The 14,986-nt window shown below is 36.6% G+C and overlaps 1 pseudogene; it reads right to left on the reverse strand.

Moving 5' to 3' along the window:
• Positions 1-10,630: 10,630 nt before the first annotated feature.
• LOC113925752 lies at positions 10,631-14,768 on the reverse strand (annotated as a pseudogene).
• Between the last annotated feature and the right edge of the window lie 218 nt (positions 14,769-14,986).

Here is a 14,986-nt window from a genome sequence, read left to right on the forward strand (position 1 = left end):
TGGGAAAATTGAAGATAACCATTGTGTTCAGAAACTATTTAATTGTGTTATATCCTTTTGACCACATATTATGGTTATGCAGCCATTGAAAATTATTTTATGTAGAATATTTTATTGCATGCAAATTGTTTACTGTATGTTAGGTTAGAAAAGCAGGAAACAAAATTGTATTCATTACATATATTAAAGGAAAACTGCAAAATTAGAATAGCAAAAAAGCTAAAGAAATAGTTCGTGGAAATATGTACTTTTCCTTTTCTTCTTTAAATTCTTCTCTATTCCCAAATATTTTTCCATCAACATGCCCTATTTTCCTAGTTAGAAAAGTCATGACCTCCACTACCTTGACGTCTACCTGCCTATGTTGTCATATGTCTTTCATGAGACAGTGAAAGTGGTATAAGACAGACCTGGCGTCAAATATCAGCTCCATTTCTTACCAGCTGTGGCCCTAAGCCTGAACCTGAGCCTCAATTTCCTCATCTGTAAAATACATTAATAATAAATTTACATAAAAGATTCAGAGAGGAGAGAATGATCAACATTAACTTTAAAGAGGACCAGGGTCCTCCGAAAGGTTGTTTGTTTGTTTGTTTTAATGATTTTTTAAAAGAGTTGCCAGAGAGAGAGAGAGAGAACACAAGCAGGGGGAGTGGCAGGTAGAGGGAGAAGGAGAAGCAGGCTCCCCGCTGAACAAGAAGCCTGATACAGACCCTATCCCAAAATTCTGGGATCATGACCTGAGCAGAAGGCAGACACTTAACCAACTGAGCCACCCAGGCGTCCCTAAGAAAGGTTTCAACAAGAAGATACCGTTTTTAAGCAGTTCCGGAGGCCGAGCCGACTGTACATATATATGACACCAGAAGAAAAGTGTTCCAAGCGGAGGGTACATAGTGAAAACTGATAGAGGCAAAGGATAGAAGTAGTCTGTAACTGGCTGCCAGTTTTTTAGTATTGCAGAGTAACACATGCAAGAGGGATACACAATTAAAAGAATATAATGTTCCATGTCAAGACATTAAGGAAGTTTCCTTAAATGGATTTAGACATCAATCTTCAATTACTTTAGTTTCTAAGTAAATTTGCTTGTGTTGTTCTGTAAACTTTGTTTTGATTTTCCCTCTTCTGGAAATCATAACACATAATTGAATCATGGAAATTTAGAGATAGAAAAGACATCATACTACCACCAAGACCACCAACAACAGATTAGAGAAACAAGACCTAGAGATCTAGGATTTGCCACGATGCTTGACACTTCCATAACTATTTGCTATATGAAGATTTTTGGTTTTGGCATGTGTTGTTTGTTTTGTTTTTGTTTGCTCCTATAATGACCCCACTAGTTTACCTTTTCTTAGAATTCCAGTTAATAGTCTAATATGCCCTTTTAGAAAGTTCCGTATTTAATGTGATTAATCAGTCAGTTTTTGCTTTTATAACTAGCAAATTATCCTACGATTCATGAGAATTTATAATTTCCTGTTCTAGCTATTTATTTTGCACAAAGTTACATTGCATCAACGTTATTAAATTTATCATAGTTACTTAATGACATTTTATATTTATTTATATTTTCTTTACATTACTCCACGATTTATCCTACCAAGGCTGCATTTACTTTAGTTCTACTACTTAGACTTGGAAATTGAGGACCTTCCTAGGATGGCCAACTTGGTTCAGGTATAAAATTTTGAAATAATGTTTTCATGGTAGAAGAACAATATCTCATGCATATAATTGAGACAATATTGCAATGTTTCTACATTTTGAGATCCATGTGCTTTAATTTATATGATGATTATTGATTTTATGGTCTAAGATTTCCATAGATTTTCGTAGTTTAAGTCAAGGGTGGGCAAACCACAACCTGCTGCCCAAATCCAGCCCATTGCCTCTTTTGTAAATAAAGTTTTATTGGGACACAGCCCTTCCTATTCTTTATCTCTTACCTTCTTTCTCCCTACAATGACAGGCTTGAGTAGTTGTGACAAAGACCATGAGGTCCACAAAGCTGAAAATATCTATAAACTGGCTTTTTACAGGAAAAGTGTGCCAACCTCTGGTCTCAGTAATTAATACTGCTTCATTATAACTTAATAAGTAAAAATAATGTCTTTGAATAATATTTGGAAGAATTGATTTCAACCTCAGCAAAGTGTTTCACCACCAAAACACTAAGTAACCAGTAAAAACCTTACCTTTTATGGAGTCGGAGTTGATGCAATTGAAAACGGAAAGCAACTTATATAATGAATTAAAAATAAATGTTTGGCCAAACCAAAAGTTAAAACAAAAATTTTTAGTAGCAGAAAACCACCTACAAAAGAAAAAAAAAACAGTTCATAAAGAAACTCAGTTAAAATATATAGATCTAAAATAGAGAGAGAGAGAGAGAGAGTGCTTTAGTGGACATGAGAAAAAGCTTCAAGACCCTACCTGCCCCACCTTCCTCTCATCCCCAGGGACAAGTTTTGACCCATGACAGTGGAAGTCAGGGTTACAGAAACTGTGACATGACACTCGCTGGCACAGAAATGCCATTACAGGAGTTCAGCATCAATTTGGTCCTAGGAATATTTGTCACTAGACAGCCAGAAATAGGTTATTAATTTGATTGTCATTCTCTACAGTGCCTCTACCCTTACTTCCTCCACTTGGCCACTCTTTTCCTACCTTGGTATCTCCAGTCTGCTTTAATGTGCATAATTTACAACTAAGGGATGTGCTCAAACTCCCTTTTGTAACACATTCTCACTACTGTTAGAATTCAGCCAAGAGTCAGCCAAAACCTTTACCTCTCTGCTCTGTCTCAGCCGTTCCGGAAGTAAACAGCATAAGAATCTGTCACTTTCAACTATGAACATCCGTAACACCAATAATTTATTGACCAAGAGTTAAACACTAACTTTTCAAATTAAGTTTAAAAGTATTCTAAGATTCTGTACCAGTAACACATCTATTCTTAGTTATAGTTAACAAATCTGCATCATTCCATTCTACTAACCATATTTTTAAAATAAAACCTTATTGTAATTTTCCAGAACATTCCAGGCTGGCATAATGGCCTTTAAAAAAAAAAAAAAAAAAAAAAAAAAAAACTGTTTTCCTTAATTTCCTTCAGTGCCTATACCCTGAGGACACAAAACTGGGTGCTGTGAGTAGGCTAAGTCATGCTGCAGCAAACCTGCTAGGTATAAGGCATATCCTCTTGGAACTTTAAATGTATTTTAAAAATATTTTAGAAAAACAACAAAAAACAAAGTAGCACCCTTTTACATGTATAACAATGCTGGAAAGTAGAATTAGACATTCATCTTACTTTTTTAAGAATACCCAAGATAAAGACAGGCTTCATGGACTGTGCCTTTAAACCTCTCACCTTCTCACCAACCTCTTCCCCTCCCCCCACTAAGAACATCCCCTTTGCCTCAGGATGCACTTCAAGGCAAAAGCTTGCAAAGAACATCTGTATTAACGACATTTTAGGTCTGGTGGTCCTGGTCAAGTTATTTAGTTTTTTTACTCTTCGGCTGCCTCATTTCTTAAATGAGAAGATAGTATGACTCACAAAATAAGTCAATCACTAAACCGTTATTAAAAGGCATGTAAAAAAAACAAAACAAAGCAAAACAAAACCTACCATCTTGGGAACCCACTTGTGTTCTACAAAGAAATAGAAATTAGAAGGAGGATTTAGAGAAAGCACTTTGGAACCCAATAAGCTGAGAATCTTAAAACACTGAATGAAAGGAGGAAAAAAGATCACAAATAACATATTGCCAATTTCTCTATCAGGCTGACGTTGTGTATTCATATCTTTCTATCAAAAGCCATTGCTAGCTATATACACATGTGAAGTTTTAATTTCTAAAAAGCATATGCTTGTTCATTGGCATCATATAAAAATCAGTTGTTCATACTTTTGTATACTTTAAAATGCACGTAAAGTCTACCTCTCGCATGAGGAAATCAATGGACTGTATTAGCTTGATCTCGGCGCAGATACTCAGATAAAGAATCACAACAGTGGTTTTAATCTTTTAAGTACAGGGACTGACTTCACATCTGGAAGTTTTACAGGGCAGGTATTGAAAGTTGCTGAGTTAAAGGAGGCCTCTTATTATTCAGCACAAAATAAGACTGACACGATAACATTTGGATAAGCCATTTTTTGTTCATTTTAGAAAACGTATGCTCCAAAGCAATTTAGGGTTTCTGTGTTTGTTGATATTACCTTTTAATGTGACAACCATGACACCATTTTCCAAAACAGATGGATTAATGTCATTTTTTTTTTTTTTAGAAATTACTTCACCTAGACAGGTGTTTCCTGTGTATGTTTGACATGAAATTAAACATAGTTCCAGATGTTCTGTTTGTAGCAAAGCCAGTTAATTTTATTAGAACATTTAATCACAGATCAACAGTGTAATAGAAGGGCAGCGAACGTGAAGCAGAGACTTAACAGAACTTCCTAATGAATTGTGAATTAGTTTATATAGGGAAATCCAGAGAAATACAATGCTGCTTATGTGAAGCCCATAAATGCATTGATTTGAGCCTGTTATTTTTCCTGAATTTTAATACTGTCCGTATTTAGAAGTTTCACTAGAATTGTAAAATTGTATGTGTGTGCGTGTGCGCGTGTACGCATGTTTTAAGCTGGCAATGCAATAATTCTGCAGCTACTTGGTGTCAGTAGAATCGGTTTTCTGAAGTCCAGCGTTTGTGGTGTTTTGTAAACACTGCTCCTTAGGCATGGGCCTGGAAGTACAGTAGGAGTTTCTGATATTCACAGTGACTACTCTGCTTGCAACACACAGACTCAAGAGACAGAGGCACGGAGTTTGGCTCTGCCAGGCTTAAACATCATTATGTGCCTAGTTATTTTTCCTCTAAGATTAGCTATAGATTTCCCATTAATTATAGCATCAGGTTGATTCATCATTAATAAAATAAATCTCAGTGAACTGTCACTGATTTCTTGACTAAAATGAAAACAAATGAAGAAAAACCAGTTCCTGTCTTTGTTATACTCTTATCAAATTTGTCTTTGCAGCAGCCTGGTCATTCCAGAGTCAGAGCAAAATATTCATAATTTTCTACTTTGAAATATTAGTGTGCCCATATGCACTAATAAAAAGTTAAAGCCCTGCTATGATTGATGTTTTTTGTTGGCCCGTCACTTCATTGTATAGAAGTTTGTTTTAATGAGTTTCTCTAATGAATATTTTATATTGCTACTTGGATGAATGGCATATGGTAAATGCAAGGTAAATTACAGCTCTTTAAATAAATATTTTTCATAAATTATTTATTTTGTGATGCCTGTATTGGTAAGATGTCATGTCAGATAAAGATTGGAAAGTATTTACTGTAATACTTATTTGTAACTCGAAGAAGTAAAATTTTTTAATTATTAACAAGCCTCCATATACCCATGAAACTTATGGCAAAATTAGCATAAACTCTATCACATTACAAATTTGTGTAGACAGCTTCCTTTCTAAAATGCAAAAACAAGATAATATCTTACATTTGTAAGAATTTTTATATAGTACTATGCAAATAAGAAAAACCATTTCTATAAGGATGAAAAAGAGAGAACTTGGTAGGAACCAAACTTAAAATGAGATTTAAGGTTGAGAATTGTTTAATCTCGGAATTAGGTTATAATTCTTTAAAGTATAATATTATTTTTAGTTCAATGACAACACATTTTTCATAGTGCTCCTTATTTTCTTTGGACATATATAGGTGTGAATGGATTTTTTATCTAATAAATATTAATAGTTAGTACTCACTGACAGCCTTTATAAATATCATCTTATTAAATTCTCATGAAAACCATAAAAATGTGGTAGTATTATCCCTATTTCTAGAAATAAGAAAATTGAGGACCACATGGCTAAGAACTAATAAAGATTTGAGCCCAGGATAGGTTGCCTGCAATGCCTATGACTTTCTAGCTAAATTGACAAGGCCCCAAAATATGTCATTTCCTAACAAAAAAAAATTTAGATATGGGAAAAGCAAATATCCTCTTACACTATTTTATTATTAATAATGGTAACAGCTAACACTGAGAGTGATTACAATGTTCCTGGTTGGTACTAAGCCCTTTGCCTCCATCAGCTTACCTAATCCCTACAATAATGCTAAGAGATGCATACTATCGTGACCCCCACTATACAGACAATAAAACTGAGGCACAGATGATTTAGGAAATTATCCAAGTCACTCAGCTTGTAGGAACCAAAACTAGCATTCAGACTGGGACACTGGGCCAAACTCTGTGCTCTAAATAATGAAGACTACCACATTACATTGAAGCATGGTGATGGGTTTCTCTCTCCCTTGAAAATAAGTACCCTAAAGTCATTAGTGTGTCTTATTCACTTGTGTAACCCCCCAACCCACAGCATTGCTTGGAAAACAGTAGATGCTCAGTAAATCTTTGCTGAACTGAACTGACGCACCAATGTCCACTGTTCACACATATACTCAAAATGGAATCTTTTTCAATGTTTTGATTCTAAAAAGAAGAAAAGTAAGCAAATGCTAATAGTTATGTGCTGAAATTCTAACCACATAGGATCCTATGCTTGCTCACCCCAAATTAAATAACAATAATCATAATAATCATAACATATTTTTGTGTAAAGATAAAGCAACTGGGGCAAAAAAAAAAAAAGATTTGTAACTACTTGCATTTTGGCTACACTCGTATTTCTAGCTTATTTACACATTTGTCCATCCCATATTTTTACCTAGAAAGATGGCAATTTCATGTGGTTCAATGTAATATGCAGCTGAGTGTCAACTTTTACACTATACTTGGATTACCAATTTATAATACAGCAAAGCCTTCGTGTTATGCTAAATTATACAGGGAGCAATATAATCTTTCCTTAGTAACTTAAAAGGAATATGAAGATTTTAATAGGAGCTTCAGATACCACTTTACAAAAAAGTCATTTCTGAAACTGTGGTAAGCCCACAATCCAAAACTTCTAGTTGACTCTAATGCTGTCTTGACTTTAGAAAATGGAAATTTTCTTCATTGTCATATCTTTTGGTATTGATACATAGACTACATCTTGCAGGGTTAAAATTTTATCCTGTGCAAGTTAATTCAGAGACCCAAATGTAAGCACTGGCAATCCAGAACATCATGTAGTCTGGCAACATATTTTGGAACATATTGATTCCAAAATATCTAGATAAACAAAAAGAATTCATCCATATGTTGTTGTTGTTTTCATTCCTCTCTGACAGATGGCATGCTGGAAAAGAAATAAAAACAAATGCCTTAAATCAGAAAAGTCCTTATATTTATATCTCAATTCTGGCTAACAATATGAATATAAAAGGTTATTTAATTTATGTATATTTAAAGTAAAATACAAGGAAACCCACAACAAATTGTAATTGATTGTGAATGGAAGGGAAAGCAGCAAAGTAGAGGTTACATTTTAGGTGCCACTTTTCCCCCCTTGTTCAGTGGAAAGCGTGTCAATTGCTTTGTGATGAACTCAAGCTGCAGCCTTATGAGCATGTCACATTTGAAAAGCCACACTGATATACTTCTCAGAAGACAATTGTGCAAAATATTTCAGCCTTCGTCGTAATCTACTCTCCGCAGTCTTCGGTTTTTCTTATCATATTTGTCTTTAAAGTCATCTTTGTATTGCTTTGATAACCGTGATCAGATACGGGTATCATATTTGATTCCCGTGATCAGATACCAGGAGCATAGATTCATAGATATGACAATTAGCAAAGCAATTGATACTTGCATATTCTAGGACCGTTGCTTGAGAGGTAGGACATTTTCAAATGACCCTAGGCTGTTCTAAACTGGTTATTTCTGTTGACTGGTTTGAAAGTGTTGGTACTGCTCTGCATAAACAGGTAAGGATGAACACCACAGGTAGCTGCTGGAAAAACCAATACAGTGCTACAATTTTCTGAGAGCAGAGAGAAAGGCCAACCAAGGAGGGCAGAGATTAGGAGTAACCGGTGGAGATCCCTCCCCCTCGTATCCTGTTCTTCTTCCCCAGCACCACAATCAGACCTTTTTTTTCTTGCCATATCTGAGACTTGAAGGACAAATGCTGGCAGATGACAGAGAACACAGGCAGAGAGGCGTGCACAGTGGCTGTGTTCCATGGGGATGGTGAGCGCTACCTGCTGAGCTCAGCGTGGCCTCTGCTGTCCTCACATTCCTAGTCTGCGCAGGGCCGGCTGCAGCAGTTCACTGCTTTGATGCAGGGCTTCCAGCGCATGCAGGACAGCATTACGGAAATGGATACTCTCTCTGTATAAGAACTATAGGATTGGATATATTAATGCTATATGAACAACGACCCAAATTTAGAAATCAGAAAATGTGGTTTATCCCATGTTATCGTAGACCAGGGATCTCAGAGTAAGTACTTAAGTACTTAAATACCAAATAAAACCAACTTCCTGAGAGTCATTCACTTTTATAAAGAAAGGATTCTTTGTCCAAGGTTTGAAGTAATACTGTAGAATTAATTATGTGTGTGTATTTTTTAATTTCTCAGAAAACTTACATCTTATTTTGGCCAAATTCATTACACAACAAAAGATACTCTATTTTATAAGTAGAAAATCCTAACTTAAGACATTGTCTATCTTTCAAAAGCAACCATAGACAAAGAAGTGGTAAACCTTAAAGAAGGGAAGAGGTGGGAAGGATGTAAATCAAAGTACTTTGACAATCACTGTCTTCAGACTTTCTAAATTACAGTGGTAACACAACTGTTGGGAGGAGGAAGTGGTATCAAAATCACCTGGGAGCTCTTTTCAAATTACAGGCATGACATCATTGTCCCCACCCTCCTACACCATTCCTGTGGGAAACTATTATTAATAAAACGTATGTTACATCACTCAGGTGCTATGCGTCAGGGTGTGGGCGGGAGGGGGTGGGGTAGGTGTTGAGAATCCCCAGAGACTATACTGAAATTCCAAACACTGTGATTTGTAGGTTAAACCCATTTAAAATGAGACTCTAAAGCAAGGTTCGTCAACTGTGGCACTCCTGATATTTTAGATGAATAATGCTTTGTTGTGGGGGCTGTCCTATGTATTACAGGATATTTCACAGCATCCCGGTCTTCTACCCACTAGATGCCAGTAGCTACCCACCCTTTCTCCACCCAGTCAATACAATTAAAAAAAAAAAAAGTCTCCTGATACTGCCAAATGATCCCCACAGTAGGGATCATGCCCATTAAGAACCATTGAGCTAAAAGGATATGAGATAGAGACACGGGAAGGAATGTTGATTTGAATCAAGCAGGAGAAATCTTGATAAAATATATATTACCACAATTAGAGTGCTAGATAACAATTGTCAGATTCAGGAACAAAGAGTTCTTTCCACCAGTAGCAATGTATTGTGTTGGTGCTGGAAAAAAGCAAGCAAGCATGGTTGCCTTAACTCTACTCTAACTTAGAGAGGAAAGTGCTGATTCTAGGACCCAAAGGTTTTCTCTCACAAGAGGAGTGCCCACTTTTCTCTGAAGAATGTGCTCTTTGTCCGTTAAAAAACAAAATTTTTTTAAATCTCTTTTCCTAACAAGATAGGCATTGTGAAGAGATACATAATGTTTTGTGTGGGAACAGATCCCCATATTGAAAACAGTCCTGCCCTAGCAAGACACTGACTGGGTCATGGAAAGTTTTTGATGTACCTAGTTTTCTAAAGATTGTCCACCACAAAATGCTCTTCAACAGTCTACATCCTAATTTCCTTATATTTACTGTTACAAAATTAATTGAGATATGAACAATTTATAAAAGAAAAATTACATGTGGATAATATAAAATTGGAAAGATACACAGTGTCACTAGATATTAATACAATAAAACACGAACAGCATTAAGATCTGATTTTCACTACCGGTCAGGTTGAAAAATGCCATACTTCATTAAACTAAGTTATCATCAATTATAAATAACACAATCATGATCTTTTTAAAAATTTTATTTATTTATTTTGACAGCAAGAGAGAGACTGTGCCCCATGCTCACGGGTGGAGGGGCTGAGGGAGAGACAGAATCTCAAGCAGACTTCATGCTGAGAGTCTGACACGGGACTCAATCTCAAGATCCTGAGATCATGACCTGAGCCAAAAATCAAGAGTGGCTTAACCAACTGAACCACCCAGGTGACCCAAAACACAATTATGTATTTATGTATCATGGAGAAAGTGGATTTGACTATTACATGTTGTTGACTATAAGACATATTCAAATTTTAGAGCTGTTAAAAATGGGGGAAAATGTATGTCTAAGAATCAATGAAATCTATACTTATAAAATTGATATGGTTCAGTATTTCCAGGGGTATAAAAAACAGACATTCTCCTACAATATTTGTGGTATCATAAATTGGTACAGATTTTGGAAAGGAAATTGACAAGAGAATAAAAAAAATAAATCCATATACTCTAAGACAGCAACCTAATTTCCAGACATCTATCCTACCAAAATACAATCATAAGAGTTTAAAGATATAGCTACAAACATATTTATTTATTTATTTATTTATTTATTTATTTATTTATTTATTTAAATGGATCAGTTATTTAATTACGTTCTTTGTAAGAAATTTAGAACACCAGTTTGTGAGGGTAAACTCCCTTTGTGAGAGAAAACACAGAGCGGAGGTAGCCCTGAAGCTGAGGAACAGCTTTGATTTTTGGCAGAATTTGCGAGTCCACAGCTTTCTGATCAAACTCGCGCTGCTCTGTAATCTCATATTTCTCTTTCTCGGTGCCGAAGATCTCACCCTCCTGGTGTCTGGGCTTACGCAGCTTCTTCTTCTTGAAGTAAGCATCAGTGAGATATTTGGGGATTTTCACACTGCTGATACCAATTTTGGTAGAAGTAGCAATGACAAAATTTCTGGTGTGTTCTAGGCAGAAGAACTTGACTGAGGGACAAAGGTCCAGTCACAAGTAGCAAGCCACTGCTCAGTTGCTTCAGGAAAACGACACTCTTGCCTCTGTGGCGCCCAGTGAGGATGATCAAAATGGTCCGGGGGGTGATACTAGCTCGCGGCTTTCTCACGTGCTGACTGAAAGGTGTTTTGCCGTGGCCCACCTGCTTTGGAGGCACATCTTCAGTAGGGTAATACCTAGGCATTTTGCGAAGTTTAACCACTCGGGTACCACCGTTCTTGTCACCACCAACTGGTTTTGTGACAGTAGCAAGAACTTTCTCCTTCTTTTTCTTCTCAACCCTGGATTTAGCTGCCGAATACTTCCTCTTGGACATGGCCTTTCTGGAATACATAGCCGATCGGGAATATCTGCCAATTCCTCCGACAAGGACAGGGTTTCGGCTGCAGTGGGGCTTCCCCTTCTTTGGCGTTTTAGCCTTGGGGTCACCCTTCTTAGCCTTGCCACCGGCATCAGCCTTCTTAGAATTCAGGTTAGTTCTCCTTAGTCTCCGGCTTCTCAGCTTTTTCGCCGACATCTTACAAGATGGGAAAGAGACTCTACAAAAATATGTAATGAAATGCTATGAAAATGACTTTAAAAACTTAAAAACAACTTAAATGTCCACCAAAAGAAGAGGGGATACATACATTTTAGCCTAACATTGTAATTCTAAACGGTCATTAAAAAAAAAAATTAACTTCATATATACTACTTTGGGAACAAGTGAATAATGTTACATATAAGCAAGGTACAGAACAAGGATATCCTATAATCCCTCTTTTTCTATAAAGATAATTTCAACTGTCGTTGAAAGGTAGACTTATTTGTTTCTATATATTTCTACATTAAAGGATCTATTAATAATTTTATAACAATACATATAGAATTAAGTGCAAGGAGGGAAGAAGAGTGAATATAGTATGCTACATCTGACTAAATAAGATAATACCTACACACACACACTGCACTGTTGTGATACCTCTTTCAGGGGCTCAGGAATCTATAGTAGTACTGCCCATTGTGTCGGAAAAATAAGGAGACGAGAAAAATGTATGCATTCTTATACAAAAAAGTAAATAAATAAAAAATTTAAATATTGTACATTTTTCATTTTACTTTTAAATATGTTTCCTTATCTCATTGTATCTATATAAGCCTCGTTACATAGCTTCAGATATTTTACTATTTACTCTCCCTTCTGGTTAGATTCACACTGTCTGGTAAGATCAAGGAGTTATAAACAACCCGAGCAAAAGCAGAGCTACGATGCCTGGATGCCAGCATGTGCGTTCAAACCCGACAAACACGTCCCAGCAGTGTGACCTTGGGCAAGTAACTTCCTGGGTGCTATTTCATATATATTGACTCATTTTCATTCTTATCCCAATGGATAAGCTTGTTATAACTGCCATTTAAAGGCGAGGAAATGGAGGCACTACCAGAAATCAGAGAACCCTGTCCCGTATTATTAAAAAGTTGGAGATATGAGACAAGGACAGCAAGTCCCCCTTCTACCTGGAATGGCTCCCTGTCTGTGGAGAGTTTTGCTCATCTCATCCTCTGAGGAGAAAATCCGGAGCCTTGGTGTACTGTCGGGATTCAATAAGTGTGTTGAATGAGTGATTACCAAGGGCCCAGGTTCACTCTGAAGCCCAAGGAACGTATAAGATTTGAGGAAGTGGCTAATATCTGAACTAATTTATTTAGGTCTTAGATTTAGAGTTCAGAACTGAAAATAGATAACTTCATCTATATATATTGGCAGTTCTCAAGGTGCCTTGGAAAGGCCCAAAGCCCAGGGGCTGTAGGGCAGGGAGAGGTGGGAGAGTCCATTTATCTTCTAAGAAAGTGTTTTAATTCAAGCTCCTAATTGTGTTGTCTTAAGCATTTCAGTTGTATAATTAGCAAGTAAAGACCACTTGCTTTTATTCAGCAGTTTCATTAATCCCCCAGTAGTCCTCCAAGATATGGTTCGTTATTGCCATGGGACGATCTATAAAGCTGAGGTTGGGGAAGGTGAGTAACATGTCAAAGATCCCAGAGCTAGTAAGACGGTACCAAGATTCAAACCTTAGTCCACCTGGCTCCAAAGCCAGCACTTCAGTACAAAACACCGTGACCTAGGAGTGCTAATCCAACGTCAACATGCCCACCCTGGTTCCCCAGTTACAGCTAGATCAAGTGATATCTAGATCACCTCAGACCCACATTAATACCGATCTCCAGCCTCATTTCAAAACTGCTGAATCAATCTTCCTGGGAGAGAGGACCGTAATCACTGTTTACAGCAAGCTGCTCAGGCATAAACTATTAAAATGGCTAAAACATCCAGACAAACGTTATCCTTTTCTTATGGTTTATACACATTCATGATATACGCATACAACATTTTTATACACACATAAAATTATGACTATTGTATATTATATTTACCTGATCATATGTAGTCATTTTAATGACAGGTATAGAACAAATACACCTGATTGATTGCCTTTTTTTAAACTAGAAATGTAGGATTTGTACATCTTCTACTTTTCAGCTAATAAAAAAATTATTGGACAATATAATATGTCAGGGAAAGTAGAATTAATATTTTTAAGTGGAAATATTCGTACTTTATTTTGCACTGCTGTTAGGTATGCTAACAACGGACCAGGAAAATGAAGAGCTGATTTAACATGTAGCCAAGAGCTTGGTCATTTGATTATCTTTCTACCATTCAATGAGTAGCTGATTAATATATCACTTGTAAACAATAGTGCTTAAAATAATCTGTAGTACGCTGAAATGCATAGGATGTTCTGACAAATACCAAATTTCCCTTTAGAATTTTGTTTGCTATGCCTTGCAAAGCACTACATGCTTCTCTCTGGAAAGCTTTACATCCATGATGGCAACAGCCCCTCAAATCTATAGCTGAGCTTTGTGTGTATAAAATTGAAAGTATCACTGAAAATTAGATAATTGCATTGAGTGGCCATAAATTGTACATTTAAAAAAAAAACCTATTTTTTAAAAGTATTTTGAGCCCAACAGCTCCCTTTCATGCCTCCGGGCAGTATTTTCAGAACTCATTTGTTTGAGGGGTTTTTAATCTGAGGACATTGAAAAGTTACCCCCGCTGTGCTGTCGTCCATCACGCCAAGAGGAAAAATAGTGGCATGATTTGTTATCTGTTATTCCCCTTGCTGTGGTGACTGACTCCCAGTGCCAGGTCTGTCCTGAAGGCCATCACTTATAGGGACCACTGTCTGTCAAAACCACAGCCAACTTTAAGGGCTGCCTTTGTTGGAGCAGACAAATGAGTATGACCTTTAACAATAAAATAGGCACCTACTGAGAAAGATGAAACAGCAGCTGAAATTAAGAACACCATATAGCCATTTCAAACGCTGGAGCAAAGTTAGGAGTTGAACTAAAACTTAATTATAAGAGTAAATGTGGGTAGACGTTGTCAATAATGAAACAGACATGGTCAGAAGTATCGATTTGCCGCCTGAACTAAAACTTCATCCAGGAATCATCCTACCTTTCATTAATAATGAATAGTATTGATGGGGTTTATTTAAAAGTCGGGGAGGGATTAAATGATGATAGCTAGAGGTTTATCAGGGGGCCATCTTTTCTGGGTGCAGAGATATACAATTTGTTTATGAATATTCTAGAAGGGCAAAGGGAAAAAAAAAAGAACACACTAAGCCTTTGATTTACAGTAATAGCTACTTCAAACGATCTGCAGCGAAGTGCCTCTGCCCGGGTAGGTATTGGCTGTGAACTGGCCATTGATATTTTGTAGTGTTCCAAAGCTTAGTGTAAGCATTCCAGGCATTGCATTGTAAAGACCACAGCACAGTTTGTGGTTTGAAAGGCTCTTGTAACCCAACCTGGCAAGTGGTCAGTGGAGACTACATTTTACAGAGGACACAAATCAATCTTATTGAGTACTTTTCAAGTAATATAATATTCTGCCTGTGACAATAATGAAATTATTCTATGGATTT

Source organism: Zalophus californianus, chromosome 4 (genome assembly GCF_009762305.2).
Source record: "Zalophus californianus isolate mZalCal1 chromosome 4, mZalCal1.pri.v2, whole genome shotgun sequence".
Taxonomy (NCBI): domain Eukaryota; kingdom Metazoa; phylum Chordata; class Mammalia; order Carnivora; family Otariidae; genus Zalophus; species Zalophus californianus.